Source organism: Lepisosteus platostomus, chromosome 5, assembly GCF_059453375.1.
Source record: "Lepisosteus platostomus isolate fLepPlt1 chromosome 5, fLepPlt1.hap1, whole genome shotgun sequence".
Lineage (NCBI taxonomy): Eukaryota > Metazoa > Chordata > Actinopteri > Semionotiformes > Lepisosteidae > Lepisosteus > Lepisosteus platostomus.
In genome coordinates, this window is record NC_142615.1 from 5,292,049 (window position 1) to 5,302,584 (window position 10,536).

Here is a 10,536-nt window from a genome sequence, read left to right on the forward strand (position 1 = left end):
ACGCCTCACCTGACTGATAAGATCAGATCACTTTATTGGCCCTGTACAGTTTCTTGCATGAGGAATTTGTCTTGTCGCAGACCCCAGCTTGCTCTCCGTGAGACACACAGACCGGGAGAGAGAGAGAAACTGGGGGTCAGACCGGACCTGAACCACAGGACCAGTTGTCATCCTGGTCTAATAAGACTGGACCTGAACCACAGGACCAGCTGTTCTCCTGGTCTAACAAGACTGGACCTGAACCATTAAACCAGCTGTCCTCCTGATCTAACAAGACTGGACCTTAACCACTGGACCAGCTGTCTTCCTGGTCTAACAAGACTGGAGCTGAACCACTGGACCAGCTGTTCTCCTGGTGTAGAGAGACTGGAAATGAACCCTTGACCAGCTGTCTTCCTGGTCTAACAAGACTGGACCTGAACCACTGGACCAGCTGTCCTCCTGGTGTAAAGAGACTGGACCTGAACCACTGGACCAGCTGTCCTCCTGGTGTAAAGAGACTGGACCTGAACCACTGGACCAGCTGTCCTCCTGGTCTAAGAAGACTGGAGCTGAACCACTGGACCAGCTGTCCTCCTGGTCTAACAAAACTGGACCTGAACCACTGGACCAGCTGTCCTCCTGGTGTAAAGAGACTGGACCTGAACCACTGGACCAGCTGTCCTCCTGGTCTAACAAGACTGGACCTGAACCACTGGACCAGCTGTCCTCCTGGTCTAACAAGACTGGACCTTAACCACTGGACCAGCTGTCCTCCTGGTCTAACAAGACTGGACCTGAACCACTGGACCAGCTGTTCACCAGTTCTTTCCAGGCTCAGACTAATCGCAGAGTAATAAGACTGGAGACAAACATCAGGCAAAAATAATTTTATTAACAATAATTAGAAACCACACCTGATTATCCGCAAATTATTTACATAGAGTCCAAAGATGCCTTCATTGAACTTCACTGCTAACTAACAGAGGCACAGCCGCTCACAGACGACAGGCATTCTCTACAGACAATAATGCTCAGATTTAGAAACGAAATGAGAAATCAGAGATACAAGCATTAACGGGCAAAAACAATAACCTCCGAGTTCAACACTACCTGTTTAAAAACTCCTTGTAACAAATAGGAATTTCTGTCCCAGTTGGGTTGACTGAACGGGGGGGTGACTGTGGCATGGACTTGAACCCGCAACCCATCTGTCATGGGTTCAGAGACTTACCGCTGGCCCAACACTGTACACAATGTGTAAATCGCATCTGGATGCAGGCTTCACCTTTGTTTCTAAAAGAACCCCAAACAATCCAAAGACCATTTCTCAAGTTTTCTTTTCTTTATTTTTTTAAATTTTGTTCCATTTCTGTGGGGCTATCTAATCTGGGGATTGCTAATATAGACCCATGCTGTAAAAAAAAAGATGATCTAAGAAGAGAGTGGTATGCATTGCTAATCTAGATGCTCAGATCAGTTGTGCAGGCCTGTGTCAACTCGGTCCTGTGTGTGTGTGTGTGTGTGTGTGTGTGTGTGTGTGTGTGTGTGTGTGTGTGACTTGTGAAGCCCAGGTTCTCATGACAATGTTCACTCTCAGAGACACAGTTAGACAGCAGACCTCCAAGAGGTCAGTTGCTGTCTGGGAACTGGGGTATTATCTGTGGGGAGTTTGCATGTTCTCCCCATGGTGGCCTGGTCTCCTACCGCGGTCCAAAAACATACTGGTACCGAAGTGTGAAAGGGCTTCTGGGGACATAGGCCCTGGTGTGTGTGTGTGTGTGCCCTGTAATAAGCAGTAAACCCTTTTACTGTCTGCCTCAATGTAGGGTGTAGGGCTCTCTAAACCCTTGTTTTGTAATTGAGCAAACTCTTTTATTTCCTATCAATGTTTTTTGTTACTGTAAAGCGCTTTGAGGGGTTAATTTATTATTATTATTATTATTATTATTATTTGCTGAACTGATTTTTTGTCGCTCATAGCAACAGTCACTAAGGAAGTGACGCTGACAAACCGGAAGTCCTCTGTTGTTCCTGTTTGACCAAGTTTCGCTTCCTCTGAGTTTAAACCCATGTGTGTACAGCCGCTGCATCAATTGTCTGTGTCGTCCGGATCGACTCTGAAGAGATGGAGAATCTGCTGCTTAATCTGGAGACTGAGTCGCACTCTTTCATGGAGACTGTGCTTAAATCTATCGTGCACGAAGTTTCGGGAGTTTTCCGAAACCGGACAGATGATTCCGACAAGTCGATTGAAGACAAACTCCGCCGGATCTCCCAGGTTCTGGCGAGACGGGTCGTGATTAAAATCACGTCGGTCGACCACGGTTTCGGAACCGAAGTCGCGCAGACGACGCAGGAAGACGAGCTTCGCTGTCTCATAGAGGTGTTGCTCAAATCGATCGTGTATGAAGTTTCGGAGGTTTTCCAAAACGGGGTGTCTGACTCGGAGGACGAGTTTCAAGACAAACTCCGCGGCGTCGCCCAGATCCTGGTGAGACGGGCCGTGTTTTAAGATCACCCAGTGTGTGGAGGAGACTTTCGGGACTGAGATGGCGCAGCTGAAGGAGGAAAACGAGAGGCTGAATGTGAGATTGCGGTTCTGGGAGAAGGAGCCAGGAGCAGGAGGAGATCGGGGACAGACAGATCGTGTTGGACACACGCTTCCCTGTGAAATCACTGCAGAGATAAAAGAAGAGACGGAGCTCTCAGGTACGTGCAGTGGCTTGTATGTAGTAGTGTCTGTGTTCAAAAACGGTGTTTTTAACTTCCTCACTGTTGAAACTGTAGTTGAGAGATGCAGAGCGAGGTAGGAGAGGTTTGTGATGTTGCAGAGGGTTGGTTTGCTGCAGACTGAGCTGTTGTGGTCTGGTAATATGATAATAGTTGCTGTTGTGTGCGTTTGGGCAGAAACTCTGTTAAGATTGGCCCAAGTATTATTGCTGTCTTTATTTTTATAGTTTTCTAATCAATTTACACGCTTTCTCGATGTGAAAACAATTAAACTTCTTAGATGAATTGGAAAGACGTTGGTAGGGGGATTATGTATCCATTTAACACAAAAGCCAGGTCGTTATGTCATCTGTGCAGTGTTAATGTACCGCATTGTACATTAAAACAGTGACAATTGTACATTAAAGTGTCTGTATTAACCCCTCTCTCTCTCAGTGCAGTGTTAATGTACTGGAGTGTCCAGTAAGTGTGTGTGTATGAACCCCTCTCTCAGTGCAGTGTTAATGTCCTGGAGTGTCCAGTCAGTGTGTGTGTATGAACCCCTCTCTCAGTGCAGTGTTAATGTCCTGGAGTGTCCAGTCAGTGTGTCTGTATGAACCCCTCTCTCTCTCTCTCTCTCAGTGCAGTGTTAATGTACTGGAGTGTCCAGTCAGTGTGTCTGTATTAACCCCTCTCTCTCTCTCACTGCAGTGTTCATGTACTGGAGTGTCCAGGCAGGGTGTCTGTATGAACCCCTCTCTCTCTCAGATTGCAGAACAAAGTAGATGCTTGAAAACCCCTTGCTAAAGACAAGAGCCCACATGTGTGTTGGGGGCCATGGGCCCACGTCGGGGCTTTTTTATAATTCTATAATGTTAGCATGCCCGAAGGGTGGACCCCCAGAGGTTTTGTTTCTCCTTACTAAGGAGTTTTTGGTGCCTCTTCTCCGTCGTCTTCAGGTCTTCTGTTCTGTATCCACAACACGGATGGGCGCTTGCTTGGTTAAGCGACTCTGGGGCACCCTTGTTGTGAAAGGCGCTATATAAAAATGACATGAATGGAATAGTGCTCCAGTGGGATTAGATCCTGGGCCGGCCCATGTGACTTTACAAAGTATGTAGCAAATGTGTAAAAGCCACTGGTTTGGGGAAGAGGTTTACTCACAGCATTTAAATGTGAAGCATTTTGCACCATAGCGTGTTGTGTTTTAGAGGTGAAATGTGAGTAATATTAATTATAATTGGAGGTTTAAGGGATGTCAGCTATTCAATAAAGCAGCATATCACCGTGCACTTTGTAGTTCAGGGTATTAACAACCCAAGTTATTCATGCTGTTAAGATTTCAGTTCCTAAATATGGTTTATGGGTTTTATTTTAAGTGTCATTGTCGGTGATGTGGGCTTTTTTTCCCCCTTGATTGGAATTGGAAGTAGTAATGGCAGATTCTGAGATGACTTTTAGGCAGCAATTGAACATCGGAAATTAAATCTGTTTACGGTCTACTTGTATAACACTGATCCAAATGGTGAATATCAGAAATTGACCAAGTGGTTTAGTCAATAAGTCAAATAACTATTCATCACCCCCAAACTTGTTAGTGATTATACCTGAGTGGTTGGTGTCATTAGAGGCAGGTGAATTCTTAATTAACTTTGGTGAAGAGAGTAATTTAGGCACAGTTGGTTAAACAAGTCTTTATTAACAATGACGGGACAAACTGTACGCTACACACAACAATTCCACACACGCGTTAATATATTTACAGTATGTACAAACAAGACGTTTCAGAGGCCTTACATCCTAACCACTGAGATAACCTCAGACTTCTTGTTAGTATTGAGCTCTTAAGTAATGCCCACAGAGGCCACCGTAACAGACAGGCTTCTCAGTAAATGTAATAGAGCTTGTAGTTAAATCTCTCTCTGCAAACCCAAATGCCACAAAATGCATGGAAGACTGTCTCGCTATTCTAAAAATGCATCCATAAGCAGGAAAGACGACTCTAAGGTATCTTTTACCAAGGAAACCCAAGTTCCCTAGAAATACAGAATAGCACGCGGTCTCTCTCTAGCAAGGTTCAAATATTTATGTTTCATGTGGGTTTGGATGATCATGATGTAGGGCATGGCACAAGCTTCAAGTTCCACCTTCTCCTGACCTCTGTTTTCCTCTCTCTTCTCTTCTGTTTCTAAATGGGATCTTATGTGGTGTGCCTTGTGGACTGATCATTGTCAGTCATTAGCCCACAATTTAATTGAGGTACACCAAAGTCAAATTTCCAATTCATTTTTTTTTATCAGGGGACCCCCACATCTCAGCAGACGTCCTCTCAGCTTTGAAATGGGAAATGTTTACTCTGTCAGGCCTCAGATGCTTTATTTGACTTCTTACAGACATATCCTAGTCCCCCGTAACCGTAGCTGTAACAAATATAATTCTATCACATGTATTCTCAAATACAAGTTAATATGCAATGGAACTAGTACTGGGTTTGTTCCATGCTGAAAAGAGAAGAAAGGAAGTACAACGTTTCAGCTGTGAAGCCTTCTTTGGGCGGGGTTTCACTTTGTGTTCCTTTTCAGCTGACGCATGCTTACACGGCTACCCGCCTGAACTACAAGTAAATATGCTTTTACTCCCGTGAGCTAAACATTAAACAGGTTTGGAATCATAGTTCAACTCTTAAGAGTTGTAAAGTGATTAAAGAAGTATTATACTCAAAGATCCATTGGACAAGTCTTTGCTTGGGCTTAAATAAGAGGGAACTTGGGGTTGGTCCATGGTCCGAGATGGCAGTGGCTGTATTCTGGGAGGGTCCCCAATCTGGGAGGGTTCTGCAGACAGAACAGAGAGCTATGTTGACCAAAAGAGTCCCAACTGTCTAATTCCGTTCATCAGGTGAAAATAAGATTTCTTCTGTTGCCGAAAGGACATCTTGGCCTCAGTTTGCCTGGAGTCTTGAAGAGTTAAGGTCCTGGGTAGGACTGCTTGCAGTCACATGGTTGGGGAAAAGTCTGATTGCCAGTTTTAGTTGGAGAGAGATGAGGAGCCAGTGAGTAAACCTAACAAAAATGAGCTCGTTGACAGTTTTTAAGAGACCGCATCACCAATTGGCCTTCCTTTGGGCAATGCATGGTCTAGGAAAGGAAACAGACTGGCTGGAGCCCATTTGCATCATATATTATTCCATTGTTCGGCTTTGATACATCTTTGTGATGTCTCTTATCAGAGGGGGCCTCTTTAGTTACATTTCCCTGTGTTTAGAGAGAGGCACCATGCTGCCTTGGTCAAGACGCACAAAGATGATGCCATGGTGTTACTGTATTCAAATTAATGGGCATTTCCTCCTTTATTGTAATTTATGGGCAATTTGTGATTCCTCCTAGTCTCTTTTATTGATGTGTCTGTCTGGACCGTGTCTAGGTGCCTTTTCTGTCCCCCAAAAATTCCAACGGCAGGAAAATTGAGCAGACAAAATGTCCTGCAAGGTGTATCTTTGTTTGCCTGCAATGTGCTTACAGGGTAATCTGTCCTTCCCAGAGTATAACTTTGCCTTGGAAGTTGACTACAGACACTGGGGTTTCATGTCGGCGTTCTTGGTGTTTAGGGCTAACCTTTTGGGTTTCCTGTAGTTTCCAGAACCTCACTTGGACAGAGGTGTGCCTCCTTGCCTCCTTTTATTTGTATTTTCATTCACTTTCTCTGGGATCGAACAGCTCATGTGTTGTTTGACTGTTTTGTGGCCATCAGGCTTGCCAATATAGCCTCCATCCGTAAAGTAAGTTTCTTTCCTGGCTCGGATTTTATGTTTTTCAGCTTTTTTTTTTAATGGGATGTTGGCTTTTGAACCCTTTGCAAAGCTGGTGTTAAAGGTCTTGTTCTCTTGTCCCGTGTTTGCAGGGTCAGAGGTCAGCGCTCTCCCTGACTCTGGGGACAGCGAGGAGGAGGAGGAGGAGGAGGAGGGGGGCTCCCGTCTGATGCAGGAGACAGAGCTCGCCGCCGCACACGGGAAAGAGACACTCAGTGAGCAGCAGCACACAGAGAGCAGACAGAGGGTGGAGGATCTGGACTCTGTGTCCATGATGAAGACAGAGCCTGAGACAGAGACACCTGGGTTCCTACTATCTGATGATTTTACAGTGACACTGAACAATCTGGACACCAAGAATATTGCAGCACATTGTTTGAACTGGGCCGTGTCTCTGTACAAGAGCCCAAAGAAGAACTGGGTGAGTTTAATCTTACAGAGCAGGACATGGAGCCCCAGTTGACTGACCCTGCAGAGCAGCAGACTGCTGTACCTGGTGAAGAGAACAGTACTGAGTCACAGCAGCCAGAGGAGAGTCAGGACAGGGAGGAACAACAGCAGCACCTACAGCGCATGATGATAATTAGGCCTTGTTCTGTTCAAGTGGAGAGACTCTCATTGCAGAGTCTAAAACATTCATACGATCCCTTAGTATCTGATGACTTCACACGCAGGTTTAATAATCTGGCTACTGAGAAAAGTGTTGAAAGATTAAATGAACTGGGGTGTGTGTCTGTTCTTGGGCACAGAGAGGAACAACTGAATGATCTGGACGGTTTTAGTCTCGGAGAGCTGGAGAGGGAGCCCCAGTTGATTCACACTGCAGAGCAGCAGACTGATGTACCTGGTGAAGGGAACAGTACTGAGTCACGGCACCCAGAGGAGAGTCAGGACAGGGAGGGGCAAGAGCAGCACCTACAGCGCATGATGATAATTAGGCCTTGTTCTGTTCAAGTGGAGAGACTGTCATTGCAGAGTCTAAAAGGGGAGGAGGGGTGGGGCTCCAGTCTGATGCAGCAGACAGAGCTCACCGGCGCACAAGGGAAAGAGACTCCTGGGGAACAGCACACAGAGAGCAGACGGAGACAGACTGTGCTCGCGATGAACATGGAGCCTGAGAGAGAGACACCTGGACCCTTAATAACTGGGGACTCTGCAGGCCAGTTTAATAATGTGCGTGCGAAGGAAATTGCCGAGAGGTTTAATGATCTGGATTCTGTCTCTCCTCGTGGGGCCCCAAGAGAATGAACTGGCCGTTTCGAATGCTGTAGATGAGAGACCCCGAACGACTCCCACTGGGGGTCACGAGGGAGAGAACGCAGGTCCGTTTGGGGGCACAGGGCAAGATCATCACGGGGAGCGTCCGCAGAGTGAGAAACCCCAGAGAGGCCCGAGGAGCCAGGGGGGTGATCTGAGGCCTGGCTCGGAGGGGGTGGGCAAAAATTCCTCGCAGCAGCTACCGGTTTTATGTCCGTCCAGCGGTTCAAAACAACGCCAGCACCTTCACGCGGGGAAGAGACCGTTCGTCTGCGGCCAGTGCGGGGCCGGTTTTATTTACCCGATTGACTTAAAAACCCACCAGCTCGTGCACTCGAGAGAGAACCAGTTCAGCAGCCGCCAGTTGTTCACGTGCAGTCGGTGCGACAAGAGCTTTGGTACGCCGAACCTGTTAAGAAGTCACCAATGCGTTCACACGGGGGAGAGACCGTTCAGCTGCGGTCAGTGCGGGAAAGCGTTCCGCAGCGAGAGGGACTTAAAGAGTCACCGGCGGGTTCACGCGAGCAGACGGTTCACGTGTAGCGAGTGTGGGAAGGCGTTTCTGGAATTAAGGGGCTTGCGGTCGCATGGGCGCGTTCACACGGGGGAGAGACCGTTCAGCTGCAGTGAGTGCGGGACCAGTTTTATTTGCTCGAGTGACTTAAAAGCCCACCAGCTCGAGCACTCAGGGGGGGGAAGCGTTCGGCAGCGGGCAGAGTTTAACTCCGTCAAACGGCTCGGCGACGCGCCCCCCCCCCCGCGCCCCCCAGAAAGCGTCACGCTTGCGATCGGTGCGAGAAGAGCTTTGCTATACCGAGCCGGCTGACAGCCCACCAGCGCGTTCACACGGGGGAGAGACCGTTCAGCTGCGGTCAGTGCGGGAAAGCGTTCCGCAGCGAGGCGGACTTAAAGAGTCACCGGCGGGTTCACGCGAGCAGACGGTTCACGTGTAGCGAGTGTGGGAAGGCGTTTCTGGAATTAAGGGGCTTGCGGTCGCTTGGGCGCGTTCACACGGGGGAGAGACCGCTCGGCTGCGGCGAGTGCGGGAAGACGTTTGCCTCTCCGAGCTCCTTAAAGTATCACGAGCGCCGCCACGCCGGGGAGAGGCGGTTCGGCCGGGCCGCGGGCGGGAAGAGGTTCTTCTCGGCCACCCATCTGAAGAGCCGCCGGCGAGGGGCCGTTCGGCCGCGACCTGTGTGGGAAGGCCGTCACGCGGCCCTCACCCGCGCGAGAGCGCACCAGCGGCTCAACGCGGGCGAGCGGCGGTTCGCCCGCGGCCAGGGCGGGAAGAGGCTCGGCAGCGAGAAGGGGCTGAGGGGCCACGAGCGGCTCCGCGCGGGGGGCGGGGGAGCCGTTCCGCTGCGGCCAGTGCGGGAAGAGCCTCTCGACGGCGGGCGGCCTGCGCGCCCCCCCCCCCGGGCGCACCCACGTGGGGGAGAGGCCCTTCGCCTGCGGCCTGTGCGGGAAGCGCTTCTTCACCTCGAGCCACCTGAAGGGGCACCAGGTCCGCCACACGGGGGGGGGGGGGGAAGCCCTTCGCCTGAGGCCTGTGCGACAGGCGGTTCACCCGGCGGGCCTGCGCCGACAAGCACCGGCGTCTTCACGCCCGGGACGCGTTCGCCTGCCGCCTGTGCCAGCAGCTCTTCAGCGCCGCCGGCCGGCTGAAGACGCACCTGGGCCTCCACGCGGGCGGGAGGCCCTATGTCCAGTGCGGGGAAGGGCTTCGGGCAGGCGGCCTACCTGAAGGCCCACCAGAGCGTGCACGCCGGCCTGAAGCCCTTCAGCTGCCGGCGGTGCGGGAGGGCCTTCGCCAAGTTGAGCCACAGGAAGTCCCACGAGGCCACCCACACGGGGGAGAAGCCGTTCGGCTGCGGGCAGTGTGGGGAGAGCTTCCGGCGGCCCGCTTACCTCCGGCGCCACCAGGGTTCTCTCGGACACAAGAAGAGAGCCCGTTTGCCGGCGGCGGCAGCCCGGCAACCTGAGGGTCGAGCCGCCGCCGCCATCGTCGTCGTCGTGTCCGCGCGCGAGAGCTGGAGTCGTGCGGCGGAGAGACTCTCCGCGGGTCGGGGCGGGAGCGATTTCCCGCGGCGCGTTCCTCCACATGAGCGAAACCGTTCGGCTGGAGTCGGCGGAGGGGGGGGAGGGCAGGCAGCCTCGGGAAAATGGAAAAAGCAGCGGCGCGTTCACACAGGAGACCGCCGAGTCGCGGCGTCTTTTGTGGAAAGAGATTTAAGGCCTCGGACAGGCTTGGGGAACGCCGATAACGGACCGGACTTTTTCTGCCGTGGTAACCCGAGTAAACGTTTTAGATCAACCTTATCCCAACAGTAGAGAAAGCTGCATTCCACGTTCAAATAAAAGGCACCAATTTCGTTTTTTTCCTGATGTCTCGTCTTTCAAATGGATGCTTCTCTTGGGTTTAAATCATTTGAGATGTGTTTTCTTGTTTGAATCGTAGTTTGACCTTTATGCTGTAATTATTTTAACTCTGCCCGATTCCTTTTCTTTCTAGTTTTCTTCGCGAGAAGCTACGCATCGCATAACGTGGCTCGGCCGTGCAAGATGTATTAGATCATGATTAAAAAAACTGATTTTTATTTTGCCAGTCGCCGGGAGGTCCACATTACCTGCCCGCCTCCTCTTAATAAAAATGGGTTAAATAGCTGTTCGTGCCATGTGCTAATTTCTTTTTCTCTTTTATGTTCGCAGGTGTCATAATGTCTTATTCTAAGGCGATAGTGTGTTATTTGGCAAGGAAGTGGCCTTAGTGGGAGATTGCG

General features: G+C 50.2%; 2 protein-coding genes across 3 annotated transcripts in view; both read left to right on the top strand.

The window, feature by feature from the left end:
• Positions 1–10,536, top strand: part of LOC148662626 (uncharacterized) — a 783,119-nt gene that overhangs the window by 288,245 nt on the left and 484,338 nt on the right. The gene's annotated exons all lie outside the window — the stretch shown is intronic.
• Positions 2,067–10,536, top strand: part of LOC148662637 (uncharacterized) — a 186,980-nt gene continuing 178,510 nt past the window's right edge. The window contains exons 1-2 of one of the 2 annotated variants that reach the window (XM_088632211.1): positions 2,067–2,691; positions 6,592–6,920. The gene's annotated coding sequence lies outside the window, so the exon portion shown is untranslated. Of the gene's footprint in view, positions 2,692–6,585; positions 6,921–10,536 lie in introns of those variants that run through there. The other variant, XM_088632212.1, reaches the window with a different exon arrangement.